The 23,940-nt window shown below is 29.1% G+C and overlaps 1 pseudogene; it reads left to right on the top strand.

The window, feature by feature from the left end:
* Positions 1-817: 817 nt before the first annotated feature.
* Positions 818-22,614, top strand: LOC117908223 (annotated as a pseudogene).
* The last annotated feature ends 1,326 nt before the right edge of the window (positions 22,615-23,940 follow it).

Genomic DNA, 23,940 nt, shown 5'->3' with positions numbered 1-23,940 from the left:
ATTCCTAAACAAATTTTTATTTTTTATTCACTCAACAAATACCACTAACACAAATAAATCCAAGGTTGGCATGCACTATTTCAGTTCATTGGTTTTTATATTTTACTAGGCCACCAACACCAATCAATCCATGGCAACATGTGTTATTTCAATTCATTGATTTTTCTTTCTTTAGTTAAACCACTAAGTTAACATCTCACAACAATTCACATTCACTTATTAACTCTTTTATTTTTAAATTCAAGCCGCTAACATATCTAATAATCTGCCACATTTCACATACCTAATTGAAATCTTAAAGTTCACACATGTTTTCTTATAAAACAAATAACCTAATAAATAAATAAATAAACAAAACAAAACCTAAAAACTTTTGAACTAAATGGGACGAATTGAAAAAAACTAAACTTAAAAATTTGAAAACACCAACATATCAACATGGAATTAATTAAAATAAAAAAATCTAAAGCACACAGAGGAAAATATCGACATGGAATTAATTAAATAAAAAAAACTAAAATTCTAAAACCATTACGAATTAATATTCACGCATCAAAAAATTAAATAAAAAAGCTTTAACTTACCTTTTTCAATAATGCATGGGGGCTGTTTCGAAGTCCAAAGGTGTAGGCCGCTTTCCTCTCCAAAGTGGATGGCAACTGGTTCTATTTATTTTTCTGTGGAAAGTGTGTCCCAATGAAGATGAATTCTCGGTGGTTAGTCTGTGTGGGGAATTTTATTTTATTTTATTTTTTTAACCCCATGTGCGTGCTCTAAAAATCTGGCAGTGCAGTTGCTGCTCTAAAAATCTGGCAGCATGGTCGATTTTGCAAACTTATGGTGCATGCCTGTTGGAAAAGCCTCAATGATGTGTGCCACCAGAAAATTCCCCAATGGTAGTGTGTCTATACTACCTTCAAGAAAATCTTCAATTGTGTCTGCTGGAGAAAAATCCCCCCATCCAGCGTGTGCTGTGTGCTTTTCCCAAAGATAAAACCCCACTCTTGATTATTGTGTGCTGCTGGATCTTGCTTGAAGAATCTTCCTTCCAAAAACATCCTGAATGTCCCTTTGACCAGCCTTCCAAAATCCTTCAATCTTCCTTAACCGAATATCTCATTCCTTATTTCACTTTAGCGTTCTGCCATATTCAGAACGGCAAGTTGAGCATCCTTCTAAAAATTCCACCAATTGTGATTCTGAATGCCTACTGTATGGTAGGTATGCCACCCTTTCCTTTGGCTGTGTGTTGACCTTGCTCTTATATGCAACATGTTTCCATTTTTACATGGCAGCCTGCAGAGAATATATGGAAGAGTAGAAAATCAAGGAAATAATAAGAATAAAAAGAATGTCTAGGTCTATGTGTCTACAGAGAATTATGCAACCTGCCCACTTAATTAATCCTCAAACAATGTATGGAATCATGTTCTTTAAAAGAGAAGCTCATAGGGTTCTTTTCCTTTTCAAAATGGTAAGTTCACCTTTCAAAGTGACATCCTCTCTATAAAACAAAAGAAAATAGAAGTTAGTAACCATATATTAATAATAAAATAGTAAAATTTGAAAAACTTAAAAAGTAGGATAAAAAAAAAATCTTGTAATTGAAAATCAAAAATTAAAATTATGTAATTAAAACTAAAATATCAATCGCATTAAAAGAATTAAAATCATGAAGCTCAAGCAATTTCCTACAAAAATAAGTAAATGAATAAATTAAATATATAAATATATATGAAATATCAATTCAAGCAATTAGGAAAAACTAAAATCTCAATTCTCATGCAATTTTCTAAAAAATGAAGAAGTAAATGAATAAAACTAATAAAAAAAAATAAAATCAAGCACATGCTAGTCATACAAGCCATGCAACCATATCTAAAAGGTGGCCTAAGCAAGACTAGGTAAACCTAAGTGGATCAAGGCGTGCCAAAATGGGCCCAAGTGAGCTTAGGTGGGCCTAAGTGAGCCTAAGTGGGCCAAGTGCATCTAAATGGGCCGAGTGTGCCTAGATATGTTATCCTAAAAGTGTATCTAAATGAGTTGTCCAAAAAAGAAAGGAAAATCCTAGGCCACAATAAGGGGTCGGATAAATCCCTTGACCAGAGTCTTCGAGGTGACTCAAAAAGGTTAGTTGTACGAGTAACGTGGGCTACCCAGGAACTACTATAGCATACTAAAAGATCACCTAATAGGGCGTGTGCTAGGGGGATAAAATGGAGGGTCTACACCATTGCCAACCGATCCTCTTTGGCTCTAAAACCCTAGCATGATCTCGCTTCTATCACTTCCATCAATCTCCATGAACAACTTCATCTATGCCATTACCTTTCCATACGTATTCCCAAAAAAAATAGTTTTCCTTTTTCTAGAAAAGAGAGTTGGAGTTGGGGTGAAATCATAGTAATTCCATTCTTAATGGGTTAATCAATGAACGATAATAAAATGACATTTCATTAGATAATTAAAGAAAATAAGGTTGAAAAATAGTTAGAATAAAATTGTATCCCTGCTTTTATTATATAGTATATAATATCCTTGGTTAAAGACTAAGAAACATGTGATAATAAATAAAATCCTATTAAGAACTTGTTTAGTAGTATTTTAAAGAAGAGCGTCTAGCATTTTTAATAATTAAGAGAGGTTTTTGGGTGAAAAATAGATGTTTGGCAAGATTTTCAAAAACACTTCTAAAAACCTTTACAAGAAAAAAACACTTGAGAGGTGATTATTTAAAAAGTACTTTTAAAATTTTCAAATATACCTAATATAACCCTAAGTGTTACCCAATAACCCACTCTTTCCTTTTCAACAAGCATTCTCTTTTGGCTTCACTTTCCATAGTCCAAGCAGTCTTCTTCTACTATTTTCATGATTCCAATTCTCACCCATTTCTCATTAACAATGACTCTTTACATCCATAGTTGGAGGTACTTTCCTTTCCACATTTCTATTTAGTTACTTAGAAAATGGAAGTAAAAAATTATATGAGTCTTTTGATTACCTTGTTTTCCTTTGATTATATTTTCTTAGGAATTTCTTCTCAATTTGTTATTTTACTGTAATAATGTTTTACCATGAATAAAATTAAATTTTTGTGAATAATTGAAATCAAATTTTTGTGCACTGAGATTTGTGCATTCTCCTACCTAGACTCAAATATCATGACCTTTTTTTTTTATGGGTTGTGTCAAAAAAGAGATGTGGAAATGGGAGGGCAATTAATGAAGGAAATTACAACTACTAGGGGTGATATATCAGTTTGGTTTGTAATTAGCTAAACTCTATGTTGTTTGTGTTAATAGTTGAGAGTGATTTATGCCCATGTGGATCAAGAAAAGGTGAGCAAGGCTTTTGATGAAATGCCAAATAGAGATGTTATTAGTTGGAATATAATATTTGATGGGTATGTTACGGTAGGAGAGATAAATACAACATTTGAGTTGTTTGAGAAGATGGCAGACAAGAATGTTATGTCTTGGTCCTTGATGGTCTTAGGTTATAGCAAGGCTAGAGATATGACTATGGAAAGAATGTTGTTTGAGAAATTATGTTTTGTAACCCTACTAAATTGAAGGTTTGAGAGGCCTAGAAATGATGGAATATCATTAAAATTCATAGCTTACCAAACAAACAAGATTTTAATCATAAGGTCATTAGTAAAGGATTTAATAATTTAGCAATGAAAATGAAATTTTATTGTTTCTTTTAGAAAATTTATATAAGAATGCATTGTGAATTATACAAAGAAAGAAATAACAAGTATCATAAAATTAAGGAGAATAAATATTATTTCCTAAATTAAGATAATAAAATATTATTAAAATTTGATTGTTCTTTATTTATTTAAAATAAATATTATATCCTAAATTAGGAGAATAAAATATTTTAATATTTGATTACTCTTGATTTATGGAAATATATATTAATTGAAGCGGATTTTTATCATCCTACTTTTTGTCATCCTATGTTCTTTTTGTCTTATTTTATTCTTTCCCTTAATATGCCCATTCAAGTTGGAGTGGGAATGAATATGCACACCCGACTTATCTCCAAACATGGTGAAGACATCCTTTGACAAGAACTTGATAAAATCATAAAAGTATTTTAAAAAAATATATAAATTGTAACACTAGGAAGTGTAAAGCTTCTTCGCCTCAAATTAAAATTTCTACCTTTTCAACCATTATGACCATAACTATGTTGTCCAAATAAAAACTTGTGCATACTCTAGGAAAATTTTCTTTCCATCTCTTTTGTAGTGAGTGATTGCTTATGTCCCTAAAGAGTTACTATGAATTGGCTAGAAAAGCATAGTATATTAAAAAAAAAAAAAAAAAATCATTCCATTATCCTAAACCACGAGTGAATCAACAAACTTTGTCTTGGTCTAAAATTTGCTTTTGATTGCCGTGAGATTATCATATATATTTTTGAATTCTCTTAAGTATTCTTGAAGAGATGATTTTTTTTTTTCTCAACTATAACATGAAGCAATTACTCATTAAGAGAAGTTTATACCTCATATATCTTGTTTGCCCCAAGGATCATAATGAAAATGTCTTTTGTCATGGTTCTAATAACTCATGAAGTAACAAATATGTTATTATTGATTGATCACTAGTATTGTAGGATAAAACTTTTGCTTTCCTCATCTTTAATTCTTTTGCATGTCTTTCTCCACCTAAGAGATGTCGGAGAACACACCATGAACTAAGAGGATGATTTGATTTTACCATAGTAGAAAATTTGTGGTGTTTAACTTGATTGACATCAAACTAGAAATAACACCAATGAAAGGTTAGAACATTGATGAAAGGTTCAAACACCGAATCCACAAGCTAAAGGATGATTTGATTTCCCTGTAGTAGAAAATTTGTTGTGTTTAGCTTGATTGAAATCAAATTAGAAAGAATATTGGTGGAAAGCTAGAACACTAAGGATTTTTTATTTTTTATTTTTTTGAATTTGAATGACAAGGAAGACATGGTTTGTGTGGATAGGTCAAGTCTTTTAGGGTATTCAACCATCTTTTGAGAAAACCCAAGTTTGAGCCTCCTCCCCTAACTCTAATACCAAGAAGAATTTGATAATTTGACAATAGAAGCGATGAATTTTATTATTTCTTTTCATAAATTTATACAAGAATGCATTGTGAATTATAGAAGAAATAAATAATAAATATCCTAAAATTAAGGAAAATAAATATTATTTCTTAAATTAAAAGAATAAAATATTATTAATATTTGATTGCTCTTGTTTATTTAGAATTAATATTATATCCTAAATTAGGAGAATAAAATATTTTAATATTTGATTACTCTTGATTTATGGAAATATTAATTGAAGTGGATTTTTATGATCCTACGTCCTACCATTCTACGTCTTGTCATTTTGTGCCTTGTCTTATCATCCTATGCCCTATCTTTGTGCTCTTTTATTTTTTTTTTCCCCTTAATAAGTAGGTGTGGATTAGTCTGAATAATGTAGCAATCTCAAGTATATATATTCTCCTTAAAAATAGGGTCTTGGAGTTGTTTACACCTAGGGATGACAAAGTTTGATACGATTCCCAGCACGACATGAACCTAACATGTTTTCATGGGTTTAGGTCAAGTATAAATGAGTTAGGTAAAATTCGTGTTGACATACATAACTCGTTTAATAAATAAGTAATTTTTTGGTGAACTTGCATAACATGAATTTGACCCAAATTAAACTATTTATAATCCCGCTATTAACTTAATTATATTTTTAAAATGTTTGACCCATATTTGACTCATTTTAAATTTGTTTTTAAATAGATAGGTCAATTGAGTCAAAAACATCTTTTCTTAAGACATTAATCATATAGACATATAGAAGACCTAACTTAACTTGATCATTAAATAAGAGGACCTGAATATTAAATGGATCAAACAGGTTGTACAATGTTTTACTTGTTTAATAATTATATAGTATTTAGGTTTATATTTTTGACATGATTATTAGTAGTGTCGGGGTTGGGTTGAGCTATGTGGTAGAATACCTAGGATTTGACACAACACGTACACGATCCACCAACATGAATTGTCACCCCCATTTGCACCTCAAATCATGGATATGCCCATCTTAGGCTTCTAATGCCTTTTAATAGTTTTTTCTTCTTTTTGTTTTTTCTTTCTTTTTCTTTTCCCTTTTTCTCCCTCTCACCTTTTTTTTCCCACTTTAAAAGTTTAGGAATTAAACCTTGATAAATTGTAATTGTAAAAAACATTAATATTTTCTCTTTGATTTAATATGTGCAGAAATATGTAAGCTTTAAGAAATTCAAAGTACACTCATATTAGATTTGAAGTTAAACTATACCCACATATTCAATAAAAGTACTAAATAAGAAGTGGGTTTTGCAAATTTGAACTATGTTGGATAAGTAAAATGCGATATGCAATTGTTACTTAGTCCTCATTTCAAGTGTCCACTAGCACCCTAATTTTCTGTCAATCCAACACTTAATACTATTAAGAAATCCAACTCATTTCCTCCATTTGCTTTAATTCATGGAGTTGGAAAATGTAGTGAAATATTAACAATTATCTTAAATTTAATGATTGACAATTTTAACCATTCATGTTATCTCATACTCTAATTACTTATTTTCCTCCTGAATTCCATTTCATTTAGTTTAAAAAAATTATACTAATTATGCATAATTTAATATTGAGATATCTCATTTGCCTCTCTGTTACTAACAATATTAAAGTTCATATAAAGCCTCTTGTCCTTAAATCTTTCCACTTTTCTACCATAGTTTCTTACATTATTTAAAACATGTTTCATTTCTTTCTATATTGGTAACATTAAAGTTATAAAAACAAACCCATGAAAGAATTTATTAGATGATATTTAAGTTCATTGAGTTAATTCAGTACTTCATAATGAGGCCATGATTGGATTCTTTCATGAGGAAATTATTTAATCCATTTCATGAGGAATTCTTTTTCAACTTTGAGCAACCTAATGAAAAGAATTAATAAAATTACGATATAGTATATTAATTTATTCCATGAATGTGAGTCTTTCCAATTCAGTATTCCAAGATTCATTTTCTTCTAGTTGACCCATTTCTTTAAGATTCACTTTTTTATGGGTCTCATTAGATGTCTAAACTATAAAATATAAAAGTACATTGAGAACATTTTCTTTTAATACTTCTTTGTTCTTTACATTGTTATTACATGTCTAGCAGTATTGTTCGACCACTACAACAAACAAGTGGTAAAGAAAATGATAAATAAAGCAAAGTATATTAATTGAATGATATTGTTGTTAATGCATCAGTTTGTGTTGCTAAGATTTTGGCTAAAAATAGACCAAATAGTTACTTTAGTAAATTGGATGGAAAAATGTGATAAAGGTATTCAACAATCTAACTAGAAGAACCTACCAATATAAGCAACCTAAGAATATATTAAGTTCTCTTAAAAAAAGATTGACAACTTTGGAATGCCTTGATTCATAAAGAGATTAGCCTTAGGTGGAACCTATGAGGCAAACCACTAATGCTAAAAATGAATGGTGGGATAATAAATTGAAGATATATTTTTATTTATTTACTAAGCTCATTTGGTTAATTTATATTTTGGTCATGAAATATAATAAATTGAATACTTTTGTTGGAGAACCCCAAGGCAATAAATTTCATGGCAAAATGAGAGAAGAAGAAAGAAGATAAGAGATGGAACCAAATCTTGTATTTTTACTATACAGTTAGAGCCCATTTTTAAAGTTACATCTAGAGTAGATAAGTCTGGTTGTAGCATTGTTAAAATAATAAAAGTTATATGTGGCATGCTTGAAGTGAAGAATGACCTTAAGTTGTATATGAAAGTCATAGTTATTTAAGTTGTCAAGGAAAATAATGAGATGTTTCTTGCATTAAAAAACTCAATTGATCAAATTGCATGACATAAGTAGAAATATGTTTGACTATCTGAGTTATTTCTTATTCTAATGTTGAAACATATTTTTTTTTACCTAATATTGTTTTAAATTAGATTTGTATGTTGGTATTGAGTGAACTTTTGGAGTGAGGAAGACAAATATGCCTATCACATGGTATATTTAATTGTTTCTTTCTCTAAAAGTTGTGAGCTTTAGATGAGCTTTATAATGTATTTGATTTCGCAACACAACACTTTCGAATCTAAAATTTTGTTTCAGTCAAGTTGTTAATTAGATGAGCTTTATAATGTATTTGATTTCTCAACACAACACTTTTGAATTTAAAATTTTGTTTAGTCAAACTGTTAAGAATAGAAATGGATTGAAAATAGGGGTGTTATGGGAGGAGTCCTATCCTTGGGTGATCCACATGAGCTAGATTATTATTATTATTATTATTGGAAAAATAGAATTATATGATTACATGTATTTATGGTCTTATTACTTCTCAATGCTATTATTTTGCATACTACTACTACTCTTGAATTGTCATGTTCAAATAAATTTTTAAATAAAAAATCCTTTTATTTTAGTAAACATGCATAAGTTTAGGCTATATTAACATAAAATATAAATTATTGGTTTTTTTAATGTATTTCTTATTTTTATTTTTTGTATATATGTTTTCTAATTATAATAATAGTTGCAATCATAATATTAAAGATGAAAGCAATGGTGAAATGATTTTTATCAATTGGTGTACCTGTAACACATACTAACTACAAAAAAATAATAATAATAATAATAATAAATAAATAAATAATAATAAAATAATAAAATAATAATAAAATAAAAACCTTGTAGAACTTTTTTGAAATTAGAGTTTTGAGCAATTTAAGATGGAAAAACATGTATGCATTAATTATTAGAAACACTTATTAAAAGACATGGTCTAAGAGAAGGTTTAGATATTCCCTTAATAGAGGCTTTAGCAATGTTTCTCACTATAATAGGTCATACACTTGGCAACATGATGACCTAAGAAAGATTTTAGCACTCCAATGAATTTATTTTTAGATGGTTTGAGATTATATTAGATGTTGTTTGTCTTATAGCTATAGATATTATAAAATCAAGTGATTCATAGTTTAGGGAGATCCTTGATAAAATAAGAAATGTTGGTCGTTATTGGCCATATTTTAAGAATTGTATAAGGGTAATTGATGAATTTTCTTCGGATGAATTTTTTACGCCTACTTTAATTTCAATGTATGTTGGTGGTAGGAATTTGTTTATTGCCAAACTTGTTTGATTCTGCAGCAGAAAAGAATGTTGTTATCTGGAACTCTATGATCTCTGCCTATGGTTAGAACCAAAAGTCTAGTGAAGCCTTTAAAATGTTCCAGTAAATGCTCCAAGCCAATATGCAGCCAAATGTGGTCACTTTTGTGTCTATTATTCCCTGTTGTGAGAATTCTATTCACTTTTGGTATGTTAAATCCCTTCATGCTATGTAATGAAATACAGGTTAGATAGTCAACTCTCAGTGGCACCCACTTTAAGGCATCTCTAGCACGCACAAGAGAAGCACTCACATGTTCTCATCAACCTCAGGCACAACCATGATTAAATTGATAACATCATTACCAATTCTTTTGAGGTATGTTATTTTCTTTTATATTATTATTATTATTATTACTATGTTATAAGATTTTCCAAAGTTCACTAAATACGTTATTTTAAGAATTGTTGTTGCATAGTGGTGATGGAATTTCATGTGTAAATAGTATTAAAGCATGTAAGGTCGAGATTGTTTTATTATTATTATTATTATTAATTTATAAGATATTCCATCCCAGGCGCACACATTGCATGGTCACCTTTGGCATGCGAATTCCACTGACCACGTACCGTCCTCTTTGTTTTTTATTTTATTTTTTATCCTCATACGTCAAAATTTAATTTTTGAAACTCCAATTCTCAAATAATTTTAAAAATTCCAATTTCTTTCAAATTTAATTTTCAAAATTCCAATTCTTAAATTTAATTTCCAAAACTCCAATTCTTAAAACTAATTTTCAAAACTCTAATTTCTTTCAAATTTAATTTTCAAAACTCCAATTCTCAAATAATTTTAAAAATTCCAATTTCTTTCAAATTTAATTTCCAAAATTCAAATTCTTAAATTTAATTTCCAAAACTCCAATTCTTAAATTTAATTTTCAAAACTCCAATTTTCAAATAATTTTTGAAACTCCAATTTCTTTCAAATTTAATTTCCAAAACTCCAATTCTTAAATTTAACTTTCAAAACTCTAATTCTCAAATAATTTTCAAAAGTCCAATTTCTTTTAAATTTAATTTCCAAAATTCCAATTCTTAAATTTAATTTTCAAAACTCCAATTTTCAAATGATTTTCGAGACTTCAATTTTCAAATAAATTTCAAAACTCTAGTTTTCTTTCAAATAATTTTAATTTCACTCCAATTTTCAATTTTTTTTTTAATTCTACCACTTCTCATCATTCGTTAAGGTTTTAAGTTGCTAAAAATTTCATTTTTAAATAAACTTTCTACATTTCCTTTCAGGTAAGCACTTTTATCAAATTTTCTTTGATTTTAAAATAATTTTTTTCATTTTCCTTGATTTTTTAAATAAGCATGAACATGCAATTTTCATAATTACAAAATAATGGAATTTGTAGAACTAATTCATGTAAGATAAATTGGGCTTTGGTGGGGGCCCTACATGTGTTTTCTCTTCTAATTGCCAACTGTTATGCTTAATGAATGTTGTTTGATCTTTGTCTTGCTCTTTGATATGCATGTGATAATTTTATATTTGAGCTAACCTTATTTCCATGATAGCGCACTATTACTTGCTGCTAAGGTACAATCTTGCTCCCACTTTGCTTGTTCTTATGCGTAATTCATTTTATTATTTGATCATTTCATTTGTATCCATTGATTTCCTTATCAATTGCCACACTCGCTTCACCTTATTTAGTAGAGACCCGTTTTTAGGGACTTAAAGGGGTGCTACGGCTCACCACTGTACCTTCCTAATAGGTAACCTGATCCCCGGACCCGACTTTGGTTTTCCACAGACTGTCTTTTCCAAATAAGGAGTCAATTTTCTTTCTTATTTTGTTTTCCCGTAAAAAATAAAACAAAAATAAGTGGCAACTCCAAGTATTTTTTTGAAAAATAAAATTTTCACCAGATAAATAAAAGAGTGAGTCACTCCATCGAGTGGGAACTCATTGAGCGAAATGCGGGGTCCACACTTATATAATTTTTTGTTTTTGTTTTGTTGGTAAAGATTATTTACTCAATGTTGGTTATCCTTAAATGAGTGGATATATAATTAGGCCCTTAGAGGGCGAGTGTTATCATCTTCTAGATTTCGATGGAGTAGTTTACCAGGAGGTAAGAAGGAAATATTTAACCATAGACATATTTGAGGAAAACAATTGAACATTTGCCTTTTTGAAGAATAGATGTGGAACAATATGAGAAATGCATAGTTTTTCCTCTTAAAAAATAAGTCAACATTGTTATTACTTTGATGGTTTTTACAACTTAATAATGATTAATGTTAGAATAGATATGAAATTTAAACCTTATGATGATGATTAAGGGTTACATTTGCTTAATAAAAAAGAAAGTAGAGTTGATTCACGAGTTGAGAAAGATAGTTCTATCATTCAAGAATGTGATCAAATTGCTAGTCTTCTTATATCTTGTTGATGTTTTATTATAACACTAATATTAAAAGAATATAATTTTCTCCTTTTTTTTACTGAGAAAATTTGTCTTCTCATTTACTTTTAATTACTATTTTTTTTTAGTAACTAAACTAATATGTTTTTATTCAATTTTTAATTATTAATCTATATTTTTTGTAAGTATTTTTCAAAATTTTGTTGTAGTAATAAAAAATTATTATTTTTAAGTGAATAAATAATCAAATAATTTATTTTATTTTGAAAATGATTATATTATGATTGATGTTTGTTTATTAATCATAATCATGTTGTAAATATTTTATGAAATTTTCTTGTAATCACAAGAACTATTATTTTTTAGTTTTTGTTAGTAATATAGATATTTATATATTCTTTTATCATGAAAAAGTATTAGTTTATTATAATATTTCCTTGTTGTAATTAAATTTGATGTCCTTTTTGATAATTTACTAATATTAAAAACATTTTTATGGTCATGTGAGATATTATCAACAACAGTATAGAATCACTTTCTCTTATTCTCTATGATTCTGATACTTTTATGATTCTCATAATAAAAGTGTTGAGCATTATAGGTTAAAAATGATTTTACTTGAAAGAATGTCAATTGGGCTTTAAGTTTAACAAATTCAATTATACCTACAAAATGATGTCTCTGCCTTGGAAAGATATTAACATCAATTGCAAACCGACTTGTCTTTCTTAAAAAATATGGTATCTCACATGTACGTGTACTGGCTTCAATTATACCTACAAACTATTATAATGGACTGTTGGTGGTTATTCTTCTTAGCAAGATGTCATCGGTATGAAAGCAATTAATAATATACAATAATATTACATATATTTTATTTACTTATTTTTTTTATCATCCCTATCATTCAATCACATGTTGAAATCTAAATTTGAGTTTCGAGAAGTTTCCAAAAATTACATTTGATTCAGTTTTTAAAAGTGAATTAAAACATATTGTAATTGGAGTTGTGTATATGATACTTGAATTAAAGTTTTATAAACACAACAAATTTCTTTTAATTTCCTCCTCTACTTATCTCTTTTAATAGTACTATTATTTGTGTATTTATCCATATTACTCCAAAAATAAAAATGATATAAATGTAGAGATCAAATTTTTTAGTGGAATGAATTATCATTGTAACTTCGAGGCCTACCCCTGTACGTTGCAGGACTTTCACAAAATTTATGCGTATAATACGATTTTTATTTTATTTTATTTTTCAAAAGACGTATAACTCAATTAAGGGTCTTAACTCAATAAAGACAGTTTTAACAATTTTGATGATTTGAATATCAAGACAAAGATTTTATTTGGTTGCAAGATATATAAGAGATTGTAGAGAAAAACTACAAGGAGCTACAGGATAAAACCAATCTATCCCAAAATTAAATAGAGAGAAAGAAAGACAAGAAAGCTTTTAAGTTCATTTATTAAGAAAATAGATGTAGACACCTTTCAAATGATTTTAAGTGCAACCATAAATATCACAAATAAATATAAAAGTGTTGATAAGGTTTTTTTTTTTTTTTAAAGTTCAATTTCATACTTTTAAAAGTGAATTTTAAAGTTTAAATATAAGAGAATCTTTTATTATTTTTCAAAAATATTGACATATGTAAATTAAGTAAAAATAAATGGTGAAAGTTTAATGGTATTTGTGTAACTAAAAAAAAAGTTTTCATCTTTTATTTTTTTTGTTATTGAAAAGCCTAAATATTTGGATTCTATAGTCATTGACCAATTTATGGGATCATTAAAAGCCTAGGAAGACATATTAAAAACAAAAGTCAAGTAAAAATTTGAACAATTCTTCAAACAAAGATTATGTTAAAATAAAGGAGAGAGCTTTTAATCTTGAGACACAAAACTATATAAAGAGAGGGATGAATGGGCTGTCTAAGTGAAATATCCTCAAAAATTAAGAGTCCAGTTAGTAGTACTTTTAGAAAATGCTTATAGTATTTAAAAAAACTCTTTTAGAGAAAAACTATACGCTTGGAAAAACTTAGAAAGCATTCTTTAAAAAGTTAAAAATCACTTGTAATGCTTTTTGGAGAAGTGCTTGAGAGGAGATTCTTTAAAAAAATGCTTCTAAAAAAATAATTCAATTAAAAGTACTTTAAATAGAAACATTCCTAAACACCTAGCTATATCAATTATAATTAAGTTTTCATCAATTCCTTGAATAAGAATAATTAATCAAACATATGACACAAAATATAACATGAAAAAACAGCTTAAAACCTTTTGGGTGTAAAAATCCATGAACAGTCTATCAACCATAAACAATCTACTAAATCTAAAAACAAGATACACGTAACTTACATTCTTCTTCCACGCCCCCATGCAACACTCCTTGTGCTCACCTCAAAGACTTTATTGAGGCTTCAGTTACTCAAATCCTTAACCTTGACAAAAAATAAAAACAAAAAAACAAAAACAAAAACAAAAACAAAACAAAACAAAACTCTAAAACTTCACCTAGCATACATGTGGTACTCATTACTTGTGCCCTAATTCAACCTAATGTTGCACATATACCTTGTAATATAGTTAACTCAAAAGTAGCTTGCAAAACGATCATAGAGATATATCATTGGAAGCTTTAACAGTTAATGCCTAATCTCAAAGTTGAAAACCTAGAAAATGAGACAATTCTTAATTTAAATGTATACTTGCAAAAGATGAATGTGTGCTTTTTCATGACAAGGGTCATCACACTACAAGAAATTTGACTTTTCTCGACTAATATACATGGTCTAAATAAACATTTACCAACCGATAATCCCCTTGCATGGTAGTCAAGGAAAGGAGTGTAGGCAAAAAGTTTATCGATGGGAATTTCTTGCTGCCAATAAAAAATATTTAGTGAAAAACTATCCAATGGATTTAGACCATCACTATTACCAATGGATTAAGTTGATTGAGAAATGTAAATAATAAAAGATTTTAGGTTGTCATGAAATTTCGATTTCATTACATTCACATGGAGCATCTTGAACACTCCTCTCCTTGCTAGTTTTGGATATTGGCTTGGATGTTGTTTCTCGAGACTGAACCCTTGACCTCAAGTTTGAAAGGAAGCAATTGTGCCACCAAGTTAACTTTGTTATGTGCAATATAAAGAATGCATATAAGATTCATAAATGTAAATATTCTATCCTTATGCATTTATATTATAAATATTATCTATATATAAATACATATTATATATAAATTATACATACATGAATTAATATATATATATATATATATATATATATATATATATATATATATATATATATATATATATATTATTATAAATTAATTAATTATGATTCTTGTGTATTTTGTATAATAATTAAATATAGAATAAATATAAATTTATAAATAAAATTATCAACATTTTAAAATAAAAATACTTATACATATACTATCATTTTTTTTATGTTATTGAATACATTCAAATTAGATAAATCTCTATAAAATGTATTTTTAAATTTTAAATATTATTATTCGATATCATAAATTATATCATACATACATACATACATACATACATACATACAAACATATATATATATATATATATATATATATATATATATATATATATATATATATATCAATAATTTTTAATTTATTTCTTTCTAAAATGGACAATAAAAAGTAGTTAAAAAATATAAAAATGTTAAAACTATTATGATAAAAAAAAATGTAAATATTGTATGAACCTAAAAAAATAATCATAAAATTGTTTTGTCACTAGCTAGATCATATTTATCATAGAACTATGGTGAAAATATTTTATATTCATAAGACAACAATTATTTTTGGAACAAATTATGTGTGGTATTATTATCCACTATAATAAAACTATTTTAGTGAGTAGTAATTTTCATAGAAAAAAATATTTATGAAATTTCACTTTTAAAAAAAAAAAAAAATAGGTAAATTGCTTTTGTGACAAAGTATATTAGTTGAACATTTGCAATAGTTTAAATCCCTTGCAATAATATTTTTGCCTACAGGTATTTGTTATTGCAATTACCGTTGGTAAATAGTTACATATAAGCGATGGACAATTCAATTTGCGGTGGAATAGGTGTGTTAGAAATCTGCGTCAGCTTAAATCTGTCGTAAAAGTAAATATAACTAGATCAACTATACTTAATTTTGGTAGTGTCAGAATAATGATTGTCCTAAGCTACAGAAGAAGAATAAAGAAGAAATAGTATTTGATGCTTGTGTGGCTAAGTTTGGAGAAGATGGGTTAAACTTTGCTTTGGTTTGCTTATCCTTGTTTTATAACTTAGATGAATGGATTTTGGATATTGGGTCCACCTTCACATGCATTCCTACAAGGAGATGTTTTCTTGCTTTGAAGAACTATAAGATAGAGTTGTTTACATGGGGAATGATAATGCTTGTGAGATAACAATAATAGATACCATCCATTTGATGATGTTTGGTATGTTCCTAGTATGAATAAGTGTCTCATCTCAATGGGAGTATTAGAACCCATAGGGTTCAATATTGTCACTATAAAAGATGAGATTTTGAAAGTTATGCCAAGTAAACTTGTGGTGATGCAAGGAATAAAAAAGAATAATTTGTACCACTTTCAAAGGAGTACAATTATTGGATTGGCAACTACAACCACTATAGATGATGAAGAAATTAGTACTTCCTTAATATTTTCTTGACCACAATTAAAAGACCAAGAAGACAGATTTGCACGCATGCTTGATTTGTTGAGATGATAGCATATGTGCTTTCACTAGTAGAGGATAATGTATCTTTTTCTTTCTAATGGTAGAGGATGATATACCTTCTTCTTAATATCTAGACTTGGTCAATATCTTACTAATTTCAACACCTTTGGGTATATGACATCTAAAGATGCATTTGGAAAAGATGATGGTTAATCACTTGTCAATGGATATTTTGAATTCTGGAAGCATTTAAAGGAGATGATGGTCACACTAGGACCTTCTATGGATCCTTTTGAATTTTGGATCATTGGTCAAAATGTGAAGCTTACTATTTTTTATAGCTAGGGTGGTGATAAGTAAAGAGGTATCAGATTTTGCTAGAATTATTCACAACTACGAATTCTACTTTAAACCTCATCTAATTTATTATTTAAACCCCACTAGGAATGCAAATACTCGATCTTTCTCAATCATCTTTTAGAAATTTTCACTATTTGTGCACAATGTTATTCATAATCATAGAACAAATTAAGTTCTTACCAAAGGGTTTTGAGTGTATTAGAGTACCGAATTACATTCATATTACCTTGCTTGGAATTTTATTTGTATGACTATCTTGTGGACCTGGGCAAGTTATCAAGTTGTAATAGGTTTCCTTTGTAACCTCCTAGATCTCTCTAGTTATGGGCATGAACATGTTTGTCTTCCTAATCTTGAGTTTCATTGAGTTGATCAGCCATGACATAATCATGGCATTCTTTACTTCCTATGTCTCGATGAGAATTGTTCCTTGTGGTATTAATGTTGCTTTAATAAAATATTCAATTTGTCCATGCCCACAAATGAAAGGTTTGACAAATTGAGACCATTAAAGATAATTTTCTCCATTAAGTTAATTTGTGAGAGGTAATTAGCTAAGAAGAGTGACCATGACCATTGGTCACAAAATTCTAATGAGGGATAGGTTTTCTTTCTGCCTCCTTCAAGTTGTTATCATAATTGGAAGCACCTATCATTGCTATTTTAACCATTATTCCTAGTAATCAGAAGTTGGCTTTGATACCATTAAGAAACCTGTAGCTTAATTTTACCTAGTCATATATTCGTTCATAGAGAAAAGAAGAGAAAATATCATTTATATATATAATTGTAGGAAACCTACAAAAATAAGGAAAATATATAGAAAGAAATAGGAAACTACCTAACAAATCCTATCCAAATAATTAATTATCCCTTTAATTACCAAAATAAATTCCTAACTAAATTCTAAAAAGGTTTATATCATCTCCATTAAAGATTCAAACTCTTCAACATTCCTTTTTTTTTCTCCCCATACATACATACATACATACATATATATATGTGTGTGTGTGTGTGTGTAGGGGGGAGGGGGGGGGGGGGGGGGGGGGGGTGTGCATGCACACACCCCCAAACAATCCTCTATTTATAGATAGGTTTCCCTTTAGGCAATCCATTCTTATTGCTCAAACTATTCTCATAGAACTGCCTCTTGTCCATGTTGGGGATCATATCATGTGCCAATGTAGTCAACTAGCCATCTTTCTTGTACTTGACTTGTCGGCTTGGAGTTGCTGGTTGCACTTGACTTTCAATGCAATCTGTATGGGAGAATTGATAGTATAGATGATGACTTAAGGCTTAGATGCTTGCATTACTTTGGTGAGTGTACAAATCATTGGAATAAGTTTTCTTAGGAGCGCAACCTTTGCAAGAGTTGGAATAGTGTGCATGTAATGCCCCAAACCCAATATAGGGGTAAAATCATAATTTAGAAATTAATAATTAATTAAATAATTTAATAAGGGTAAAAAAGTCTTTTGGTATTTAAAACCCTTAGGTATAAATTAGATTTTTCCCATCCTCTCTATTCATAAAACCCTTTTACATAGAGATCAGAAAGATTAGAGAGTATACGATTGAAGATTTGGAGGTTCAGAGTTTGAAGATCAATTTTTCAAGTAAGATTTTTAATCTTTAAATTAATATTTTATATTCGTTAATTAGTTTTGAACACTTTAGATATTATTTGGAATATCTCGATTTTGATTAGAGTTCGTTTAATTAATTTCTAAATAAAAAACTATTAAAAATTTATGAACATGGTTTGATTTATTAATGGAGATCGACAAATTTTGATTACTCAAACGAATAGATCTAGACAAATATATATATAGTTTCGGATGTGAAAAGTATATAAAATTTGTGAGTATGGAGGTTAAAAGTTTTGACTTTAGAGAGGAGGAAAAAAAATTGATGAAAGATGTGTGTAAGTAGGAAGGATTTGGCATGTTGAAAAAAAAAAAAAAAACCAGGAAATGGCCAGCACGTTGACCTAGGAAAGGAAGTAAATAGTATTTTGGTAAACAATGAGGAAGAAAAGGGCGTTGATGGCTTGGAAGAGAAATAGATTAAGGTGTTGTTGGGTATTGAAATTAATAATAATAATAATAATAATAAAAGAAATAATAATAATGAATGGAGTTGGTGTGGAGTTGTTGGGAACAAAAATAGAATTGCATGGGGTATTTGTTAAGTTTCAATAGGAGATTTAAATAATAGTAATAATAGTTTAATGCAAATAAATATTCTTAAATATTTAATTTAGATAAGTTAGAAAAGATAAATAAATTATTGTTTAGGAAGTTGAAAATAATATTGGATGGTAATAATATTAACAAAAGAAATTAATTAGGATCCCTAATACTAAATAAAATATTTTTAGGATTGTCAAATTTATACATTTAGATAAATAATCAATAATCAATATTATGTATAATATTATGTTAAGTGAGGAGGAAATCCTTCAAAGTTAAATACTTCAAGATTTTGAGTGTTTTTTCAATGTAAGGGAAATTAATGCAGATTTTTGTAAAAGAGCATAATTTTCTTTTTATATTGTATTTTGAAATGTGTAAAAATATTATTTTTATATTTAAGCATGGATCAAATATATGTTTTGTATGGAAAGTATATTTGAGTATTTTCTTTGTTTATGAAAAATGAAAAATTGAGGAGATATGATGTTATGTTTTGTAAGTTTGAATTAATGAAATAAAGTATTTGACTCTAGATTATATGGCCCTAGTCAACGGGTTATAATTGTTGATGTTATATGATCCTAGTCAACGGGTTATAATAGTTGACCTTATGACCCAAGTCAACGGGTTATAATAGTTGACTTTATGGCCTTAGTCAACGGGTTATAATTGTTGACATTTGGGTTTGTTCACCTTAAATGGAACAAATTTGAAACTAGTTACTCAATTGTGAAGTCCCTCCTAATTGGGTACCATTTGTCATACGATAACCAGAGTAAAGATATTTTGAATGTATTCGATTTGGTTTGATGAGAAAATGTTTTGAAATGGATATGAGAAAGTTTTGTTGAAAAGTTTGAATGTATTAGCATTTTGAACTCAAAAGTTTTTATGAAAATAAGTATATGTTATATCTCCTATTTGCAAGCATAATTGAAAATGTTTGATCCATGAAATTATATTAATGTTTCTTATTGGGCTTTGAGCTCATCCCCCTTTGTTGATAATCTTTTAGTCAACCTCAGTTCGGGCGAGAAGTGGCCATTAGGAAGGAAATTTGGCTTTATTAGGACATTTGTTTAAACTCTCTTTATTTTGGACATTGTTTAAATGTTAAAACTTAATTCTAGTTTGAATTATTTTGAGTTTGAAGTTATTTGGACAATAACACCTTGGTTAATGTATTAGTTTTTTTTTTAAAGTTGATACTTGGAGATTTTATAATTTTGTCCTACTACCTTGAATAGGAATTTGGTAATTGGTAAAGTTTCAGTTACAACATGAATGTTTGTGTCATTTCCACTTTGACCCATTGGGCTTGAGGTGTGAAACGATCGTCATGCCCTTGGAGTGAGTTTTGGGGCGTGACAGTGCATGGTGAGTGACCTAAGGGATATGCTACTATAGTGGTAGGGAAAAGTGCAATTAAGATGTTACAGACATGCACAATTTGAGTGCTCTTGTTGAGTTCAATTGTTGAGGGGGCATGCAACCTTTGAATCACAGGAAAGGTGCTTAATTTAATATACTTTAAATCGTGGGGGCATGCATTATTGGCTTCCTTCTGTTGATCTTAGATTAAAACACTTATGCAAAATATATATTTTTGGACTGTTGAACACACATTTTATTGATGAAGAGTGCTGAATTTATACATGAGCTTGTAACTGAAATAACATTAGAATAGCAGAAAAGCAAGCTACTAGGTGATGAACAACTACTTCCTATAAAATAGAAACCAAATCTTGACCAAATAAAAACAAGAAAATATTTGGATGTTGCAAATTTTGTGCAAGACTCTAGTTGTAAAATTTAACTTCAAAATTCAAATTCCAGCAGATACTAAAGCAAAATTCAAAACTCAACACCATCATGGAGAACTAGATTTTTCTCATAAGGTAATTGTTGATTTTATATCCATATAGATCTTTATCAGTCTCTTATGTGGTAAATTAAGTTTCTTGAACAAATTTCATGACCTACAAATGATGCCAACACAAATTTTGCTTCATAGGTTGAAAGTTTCACAATGCTCAAGTGTGTGTTTGGTTAACAAGGTTGAAGGGAATTTATGTTCAAAATGGATTACTTTTCAAGTCAAGCATAAGAGATGTTAGATTTACAACTCTGAGATCATTTCATCCCTTTTTAGCGAATTACTTCTTTTGTATAACACTTAGAAAGTAGTATGTTTCACTAATTGATGTTTAGTATCCTCAATCTTATGTTCATAGGATATTGTATCAAGATGATGAGATACCACTGCAACACATGTGTAGATGAAACCAGTTATTGTCTTGATAGTTTCTACCTTTGAAGCCTTATACAAGCTTCAAAAAATTAATGGAGAAGTAGAAGGCATGGATGAAAATAAGAATTAATGTCTGTTTGTTTCATGTGATGTTTTATTTACTAGAATTACTAACATGCGCACAGGTTTTTACCCACAAAGACGAACAGGAGGATGAAGCAAATAAGCAAAGAAGTATATGCATTGTTGAGGGGTATCGTTAACAAAAGAGAGAAGGCAATGAAGGCTGGCGAAACTGCTAATAGTGACTTATTAGGTATACTAATGGAATCCAATTTTAGAGAAATTCAAGAACATCAAAATAACAAGAAGATTGGAATGAGTGTCAAAGATGTCATTGAAGAGTGTAAGCTATTCTATCTTGTTGGCCAAAAGACAACCTCAGTTTTGCTTGTATGGACAATGGTCCTGCTAAGCGAGCATCAAAACTGGCAAGCTCGTGCAAGAGAAAAGGTTTTACAGGTTTTTGGGAATAAAAAAGGGGAAGCTAATGGATTAAATCACCTAAAAATTGTGAGTACTTGATCCAATCTTCAGTTTAGTGATTCTCACTAAAATCGTATAGTACTCTGGTTTTTTTCCCCATAATTGGAGTAAAATTGAAAACACATTTCTCTTAAGTTTTTATATCTTATACTTAACATTTTCTTTCACTTAGTAGCTCAAGAACGGGTTCTCATGCCACGATTTCAAATTTCTCTACTAGATTATGATGATTTTTCATGAGGTTCTTAAGTTATTATATCCATGGGATATGCAATGTCCTTTGCATACTTGATATTTTGTCATGCATGATTTAGAACATTTTCTCTTCTGCATCACTATTTTAAGAAATTGCTTTATCCTTCAGTGTCCTTCATAATGATTTAGAATGTATTTTAGTAAGGATTCTCATGCAACAACTTCTAAAGTTTCTCTACCATAGGTTACCATGATTTTCATGAGGTTCGTAGGTTATACCCACTAGTAGCAATGCTTCCTAGAGTTGTTTATAAGGACACTCAAGTGGGAGACATGTGTTTTCCAGCTAGAGTGCAGGTCGTGTTGCCCACCATCCTAGTTCACCATGATCATGAAATTTGGGGGGATGATGCAAAGGAGTTTAATCCAGAGAGGTTTGTAAAAGGAGTTTTTAAGGCAACAAAAAAACCAAGTTTCATTTTTCCCATTTGGTTAGGGTCCTCGAGTATGCATTGGACAAAATTTTGCAATGATGGAGGCAAAAATAGCTTTGGCAATGATCTTACAACACTTCTCATTTGAACTTTCGCCATCCTATGCTCATGCTTCTTTCAGTATCCTAACTATGCAACCCCAATATGGTGCACACTTGATTCTACGTGGACTTCAGTGTTGAGATTCTTGTTATCAATTGCTATTAGCATGGCCTATATAGCGTGTATGTCAAATATAAACCAAGAACTCTCTTTTATTCATAGACACATATTGAAGGAAATTTGTGTTTGATGCAAGTAATGAATTATACAACATATCATTGTGTGGGGTTATTATTGATGTCTTCTTTGATGACATATTTGGTTTTAAGCTACATTGTGTAGTCATTGACTTTTCTCAACATTATTAACTCATCACAAGGATTGTTGATGCTCTATCCCTAAAAATTTGAGTATCAATAGAAATTAAAGAGAACAAATATAACTATTGGTCACAACCATTTCTTTTTTCTGCATATTTGGCTTCATTTCAATTTCTCTGAGTGTTAAAACTTCCATATAATCTATTAACAAAAACAATTTAAACTGTTGAAAAGAGTATAACCTATTAGTATATATGCTAGATGATGTTGATAATTTTACTTCAAAAATCTAAAACTCAATACATCATATCCAATGGGACTAATGAGCTCTTGAGTAAGTTGAGGACATGAAAAGAAGGCATGGTAAATGAATTTTTGGGTTAGACCCAAAAGAATGGCGGAATAAGATCAAGTATTCAATTAATTTAAAGCATAAAAGAGGTGCCTACCACTTACGCTTGCATGCTCGAGAGAGAGAGAGAATAGATGTTGGCACAAAAAGAGAAAAACCAATTAATGAAAAGATCTAGATACTGAACGTCCAACTAGGATTGCTTAAGTACCTTATGATGCTTAAGTTCCTTGCATGTTTTCCAAGAACAATAATTGTTTAGAAAACCAAATTTTGTGTTTTGATTGAGATAATTACTTTACTATTGAAAACCTAGGGCATCCTTGACTAAAGGCAGGTGAATGGTTAGCCTCCATGAAATCGCCACCATTTTTTTGTCATTTTGTGGGATGTAGTTAAGTATCCAATGCTATATTTCATTAAAATTGCAAACACAACAATTTTAATTATATATTTAGAAAAATGTGGGCTTAGGGAAAGATGCTATGATCTAAATACTGTTACACAAGCCTAACAAAATTTAATAGGTTGAACAACTTATATGAATTTTCATAGACCAACCAACAGATTCACATATGTTGTAGTAATATGGTTGAAAACACACATAAGTAATTACATATGTAAAGGGAGATATTTAAATAATTGAGATGATTAAGAAAAAATTTATTGTCTTCCACCGCTCTTGTTCAACTATTACATAGCATCTTATTTATTGATATTAACACCTAAAAAAATATAGATACTCATAATGGTAAAATATAAATTCTTGTAATAGCAAAATATACAAACTAAAT

Source organism: Vitis riparia, chromosome 19, assembly GCF_004353265.1.
Source record: "Vitis riparia cultivar Riparia Gloire de Montpellier isolate 1030 chromosome 19, EGFV_Vit.rip_1.0, whole genome shotgun sequence".
NCBI lineage: Eukaryota > Viridiplantae > Streptophyta > Magnoliopsida > Vitales > Vitaceae > Vitis > Vitis riparia.
The sequence above is the reverse complement of the archived record's forward strand: the minus strand, read 5'-3'. Positions and strand labels throughout refer to the sequence as shown.